The sequence below is a fragment of the Acipenser ruthenus genome, unplaced genomic scaffold (assembly GCF_902713425.1).
Source record: "Acipenser ruthenus unplaced genomic scaffold, fAciRut3.2 maternal haplotype, whole genome shotgun sequence".
Taxonomy (NCBI): domain Eukaryota; kingdom Metazoa; phylum Chordata; class Actinopteri; order Acipenseriformes; family Acipenseridae; genus Acipenser; species Acipenser ruthenus.
In genome coordinates, this window is record NW_026707406.1 from 1 (window position 1) to 6,496 (window position 6,496).

General features: G+C 39.9%; 2 non-coding genes across 2 annotated transcripts; both read right to left on the reverse strand.

Moving 5' to 3' along the window:
• Nucleotides 1-431: 431 nt before the first annotated feature.
• On the reverse strand, nucleotides 432-504 carry trnar-ucg (transfer RNA arginine (anticodon UCG)). Its single transcript has one exon. It is a non-coding gene; the product is annotated as a tRNA-Arg (tRNA).
• Nucleotides 505-2,607: 2,103 nt separating this feature from the next.
• Nucleotides 2,608-2,680, reverse strand: trnar-ucg (transfer RNA arginine (anticodon UCG)). The gene has a single exon. It is a non-coding gene; the product is annotated as a tRNA-Arg (tRNA).
• Between the last annotated feature and the right edge of the window lie 3,816 nt (nucleotides 2,681-6,496).

Sequence of the window (6,496 nt, forward strand, 5' to 3'; positions counted from 1 at the left end):
GGTGATAAAAAGAGGGTTCTGGCCCGGAACAGGTAAATGACAGCTAGTTATTAATCGGTTTTTAAAATATTCTCCTCATATGTCTCAATTTTTTATGCTGTTTTTTTAAAGCAATTGAATTCATTAAGCTACCGTTCTGGGCCGTTCTATCTCGTTCCGGTGTTTACCCCATCACCATTATCATATCTCAGTATCCCCGGGTTCAATATTGTCTAAAGAGATTTTTATTTTTTAGCCAGTGTCATCTGTCATTTGGTAATTTTAAAAATAACAATAAAATAAATAACACATGCCTCGACTACAGGCATGTTTTCAATGTAGTTGGAAAGTAGTATAAGGTCGTTAATTCTGTGGATTTTATAAGCAACGTTCTGTGTTTTCGTTGATCTGCGCTGTATGCTGTGGCTCGAGCCTGACTTTTTATAAAAAGTCGACCACGAAGGGACTTGAACCCTCAATCTTCTGATTCGAAGTCAGACGCCTTATCGATTAGGCCACGCGGTCTTTCATGCGTGTCATCTGATACTTAACTCTACAATGAGTGTGTCCTGTTTCATCATCGGAATTTCAACAATACAAATGAATGTGTTCATTTGTTTTATGTTCTATTAATTTCTGTAGGATACTTTATGCCAAATTAAAATATCAATAAATAAATACATACATACATAAATAGATACATCATTGAATAAATACAGACGTGCTCAAATTTGTTGGTACCCATCCACAAAAAACAAAGAATGCACAATTTTCTCTGAAATAACTTGAAACTGACAAAAGTAATTGCCATCCACCATTGTTTATTCCATATTTAATAGAAATCAGACTTTGCTTTTGATTTTTTATTCAACATAATATTGTAAATAATAAAACAAATGAACATGGCATGGACAAAAATGATGGGACCGCTAACCTAATATTTTGTTGCACAACCTTTAGAGGCAATCACTGCAATCAAATGTTTTCTGTAGCTCTCAATGAGACTTCTGCACCTGTTAACAGATAGTTTGGCCCACTCTTCTTGAGCAAACTGCTCCAGCTGTCTCAGGTTTGATGGGTGCCTTCTCCAGACTGCAAGTTTCAGCTCTTTCCATAGATGTTCGATAGGATTCAGATCAGGACTCATAGAAGGCCACTTCAGAATAGTCCAGTGTTTTGTCCTTATCCATTCTTGGGTGCTTTTAGCTGTGTGTTTTGGGTCATTATCCTGTCGGAGGACCCATGACCTGCGACTGAGACAGAGCTTTCTGACACTGGGCAGTACGTTTCGCTCCAGAATGCCTCGATAGTCTTGAGATTTCATTGTGCCCTGCACAGATTCAAGGCACCCTGTGCCAGGCGCAGCAAAGCAGCCCCAAAACATAATCGAGCCTCCTCCATGTTTCACTGTAGGTATGGTGTTCTTTTCTTTGAAAGCTTCATTTTTTCGTCTGTGAACATAGAGCTGATGTGACTTGCCAAAAAGCTCCAGTTTTGACTCATCTGTCCAAAGGACATTCTCCCAGAAGGATTGTGGCTTGTCAATATGCATTTTAGCAAATTCCAGTCTGGCTTTTTTATGTTTTTCTTTCAAAAGTGGAGTCCTCCTGGGTCTTCTTCCATGGAGCCCACTTTTGCTCAAAAAGCGACGGATGGTGAGATCAGAAACTGACGTACCTTCACCTTGGAGTTCAGCTTGTATCTCTTTGGCAGTTATCCTTGGTTCTTTTTCTACCATTTGCACTATCCTTCTGTTCACTCTGGGGTCGATTTTCCTCTTGCGGCCGCACCCAGGGAGGTTGGCTACAGTTCCATGGACCTTAAACTTTTTAATAATATTTGCAACTGTTGTCACAGGAACATCAAGCCGCTTGGAGATGGTCTTGTAGCCTTTACCTTTACCATGCTTGTCTATTATTTACTTTCTGATCTCCTCAGACAACTCTCTCCTTTGCTTTCTCTGGTCCATGTTCAGGGTGGTGCACACAATGATACCAAACAGCACAGTGACTACTTTTCTCCATTTAAATAGGCTGAATGACTGATTACAAGATTGGAGACATGTGTGATACTAATTAAAGAAGCTAATTAGTTTGAAATATCACTATAATCCAATTATTTATTATCTTTTCTAAGAGGTACCAACAAATGTGTCCAGGCCATTTTAGAATATCTTTGTAGAATAAGCAATAATTCATCTCTTTTTTCACAGCTTCTTTGCTTTATTCTATGACATACCAAAGGCATGTAAGTATACATGATAAAACAGCTTTTAATTTCATCACGTTTCAGGAGGAATGAAGCATTATTTCAATGAGCTGTAAGGGTACCAACAAATTTGAGCACGTCTGTACATAAACTAATAAATACCCTTCAACGGAGTGCTCCATTATCGTATCTCAGTATCCCCGCTTCATATGGTGTTCAATATTGTCTAAAGAGATTTTTTCTTCTTTTCGCTAGTGTCATCTGTCATTTGGTAATTTTAAAACTAATTGAATGAAATAAATAACACATGCTTCCACTAGAGGCATGTTTTCAATGTAGTTGGAAAGTAGTATGAGGTCGTTAATTCTGTGGATTTTATAAGCAACGTTCTGTTTTTTCGTTGATCTTTTTATAAAAAGTCGACCCCGAAGGGACTCGAACCCTCAATCTTCTGATTCGAAGTCAGACGCCTTATCCATTAGGCCACACGGTCGTTCACGCTTACCATGTGATACTTAACTCTACATTTTAGCGGTCAGTTGGTTTTTCATTACCAAGCATTGCACTGTACACTATATATGTAGTGTACAGTGCAATGCTTGGTAATGCTTGTTTTATTTAACAGTTTCATCTCTCGATGTGTGTGTGTGTGTGTGTGTGTGTCTTTCACCGCTAAAATGGGTGGTTTTAAAATAATCCATTTATACTTAAAGTTGAACTATTGAGATGGTCTGTTTTCACATATGTTGATTACACCGTGTAACATATTTTTTTATTTTTTTTGGTTCCTGAGTAGTACATGTTATTTCCTAATTGCTTATGCCTCAAAAGTATAGAAAATGGCTCTTATTCCCCACAAACTTTGCTTTTGTGACCAGGACAGTGATATTTTGAAATTTACCTATTTCCAATGAGAAAATGGGCAAATTTGTGTCTTTTCGTTCACATAAAAAGTCAGAAAAAACAACATATGAATCCAAATTAACATGTATTTATACTAAAGTAATACAAAAATGACTACAAAAGATTTAGAAGTGAGTAGTTTTTCGAGATTTACGATTATACTGTAAATCACTTTAACGAATCAGCCCCCAAGTGTAGTCTCCCATCATGTCTAAAGGGCCATAATAGGACTGGAAAACACCACATAAATATTAAGAATAAAGAGAGAAAAAGTTCAAATTTAATATTTAAAATTAACAAATGATAATAACTATTCAATTAACAAAAAACAATACTCAAGCAATAGCCCTAGCTCCAGCAGTTCTATCAATCCTAATCCTAGCTGTAGCAGTTACACTAACCCTAACCCTAACCCTAGCTCCAGCAGTTACACCAACCCTAACCCTGACCGTCCAGCAACTGGTGTTTCCATATCTCTCAATATTCCAGCAAAATGAGAATTAACACAAGGATAATATCCAGTTCAGTATGTAGAGCAATGTAGAACTTATCAAGCCTGGACAACAAGTAGACAATGATATAACAGTAATTCAAAATGTTGTGAGAGTGGGGGAACTTGGTCAGCAGTGGCAATTCTCCCCCATTCTCACTGCAAACTTAAGCATTTACTTAAATTCTGGGTCTTGTCATGTAGCTCAAAGGTGATTCTGGTCATGTAGCACAATTCTAACTATGGTCATGTAGTTTAATTCTGGGTGTCGTCATGTAGCTCAGTTCTAACTATGGTCATGTAGCTTAATTCTGTCTCTGGTCATGCATCTCAATGGTGACTCTGGTCATGTAGCTCAATGGTGACTGGTTATTTAGCAGTATTGTGTTTCTGGTCATGTAACTCAATGGTGACTGGTTATATAGCACTATTGTGTCTCTGGTCATGTAACTCAATGGTGACCCAGGGAAGAGCACTTATTCTTGGATCCCTCATGCACGTCTCAACTTCCACACTCGGTTCTTCCATAATTGTCGATTTTCCATTGAAATCCTCCTGAATATTTCCAAGGAGAATGGCCAGAATATTAGGAACAGCAATCAGGGCTATACCAGGACTGAAAAAAATTACAAAATTGTTAAGACTAAAGAGAGAAAAAGTACATATTTAATATTAAATATAAATAATGTAAAATATCTCTTCAATGAACAAAAATGCAACACACATGATAGTAACAAGGTTCTTAACAACACAGGAATAACAGAATTGTTTGATTTGGTTGTTTCACTAAATTTAAAGGGATTTTCTCTACAATGGTAAAAATAGCTAATTTTGTCAAAAAGTATAAAATTGAAAAGTAATAACGTAAAATGCATTAAATGATCTCCCTAAACATTATGCTAACTTCAAATTACATTGCAATAGTCAAAAGGGTCTGGAAACCAATACCAACCCATGGGTGTGCCACTGGTGGCACAGAGTCAACCATAGTGTGCCACTGGTGGCACAGAGTCATCCTCAACAGGGTCTTCTTTCCCCGCTGATTCTGCCAAGCCCATTCCCTGGCTGTGGTTTCGCTAGATAGTAGGTAGGGACAGTGGGAATCTCGTTCATCCATTCATGCGCGTCACTAATTAATTTGGCTATTAATTGCTCGCTTACCGGGTGGTAAGTTACCATTCCGAGTTCAGTGGCTCATCCACATGTCATACTAAAAGACTTGCATGTCGTTTTAATCATTACGAGATTCCCACGACTTTATTATTCGGGTACAGGTTTAATTGTACAACAATGACTAATTACAATTTTATAATTACCACTCAAACGTTTGAGTGGTAATTGAAAAATTGTATACCGCACTGTTCCCACAGAACATTGCCAATATGTCGAGCGAGTACAGGAGAGTTCTACGGCTGAGCAATTTTACTAGAGAGATCCTTCTATTTTCAGGTATCCCCATTTCAGCCAGGACGATGTTATTAATGGACGGCCATTTCCCTCTTGCTCCCATTGGAAATCCAAAGAACTTGATCTCAGTGGAATTGGATAGATTCTGAATCTGCCTTTTGAATACTGAGTAGTACTGTACTTTCTCTTTGGCAGCATTTTCCAGGGTGTCGGCAGCACATTCAAATCTTACTGTGACATCTATGACCAGAGATCTTGTTGATTTTGTGAATGTAAGGTCTGGCTTCCTCAGTTCTCCTTCTGTATTCCTTAGGTTAGCCTCCTTATACACTTTCCATCCCAAGGCTGATGCTTCATCTGCTAGTATGTTGCAGATCTTGTTGTGGTGGGCGATCCTGGCCCCCTGGACAGATGGACATTGCCCCAGGATATGCGAGCAAGATTCCAGACTAGCTGAACATTTCCTAAAAAATGACTGTGCGCCCATCCGGCCTCTGTTCAAGGATTCCCTGGCAGGGTACACATTAGCTCTGAGTTGCATTGCGGCAATGAAATGTTTTTGTTGGACTCCGTGTTGATTCCGTAACCAGTTGTTGCTAATGGGGTCGTTCCAGAACAGTTGTATACCCATACCTTGCACCGGGAGTCCACACCATGTCAGGAATTCGTCCTGTCTCCATCTAGTGGGCAAAAGATATTTGGGCTTTTGTGCGGTTGTTCCTTGCACCCCGTCACCTCCAAGGGGTTCAGTCAACCTTGTTGGGTTTCGCAGGTTCGGGGTACTTTCCACTGCCCCCCTGCTCCTGTCCACAACTTCTGCAGTTTCTCTTGGGCCTCTTCTGTCGTTGCCAAGCTGCGGATCACCCTGTCGCTGGAGTCGGCAATTCGCTGCAACCTTCTAATCTGTATCGAAGGTATTAAGCTCGCCAATGTTAAAACACCCAACCCTCCATCTCTAATCCTCGAGTATATAATACCGTCGCATATGGATGTCAGAAGATGCAACCATTTTTTTACTCCTGCCCTGATAAGCAGCTTTCAGGCTATTGGCCTTGCAGTCAGTGTGGTCAGCGAGGTATATGAGACGGGGAATGGTATACGTTCTAAGTATGAAGAGCTTCTGAGATGGTTTCAGCGGTGCCTGGTCTATCCTCCCCATCCACTCCTGTAGCTGATGTATCATATCGGCCTTTACAATGCCGACCCAAGGATTAATCTTTGTGCCCAGATAATGTTCAGATTCGCCTGGTGTGATCATGTTCAACTCATTCCCCTTGATATTCCATGGTCTACAGTTGTTGCTTGTATACGAATCGTGTGTAGGTGTTATGAGGAACCCATAGCACTTCTTGGCTTGTGCGACCAGTCCGGAAAGACTACAGAAGGACTCCAGGATAACCAGGTTTTTCTCCATTCCATCCTACGACTCACTCACCAGGATCAGATCATCCGCATATGCCAGTGTTGCCAATCTGTTCCCATTGATTGTATATCCTTGGCCCATTGATT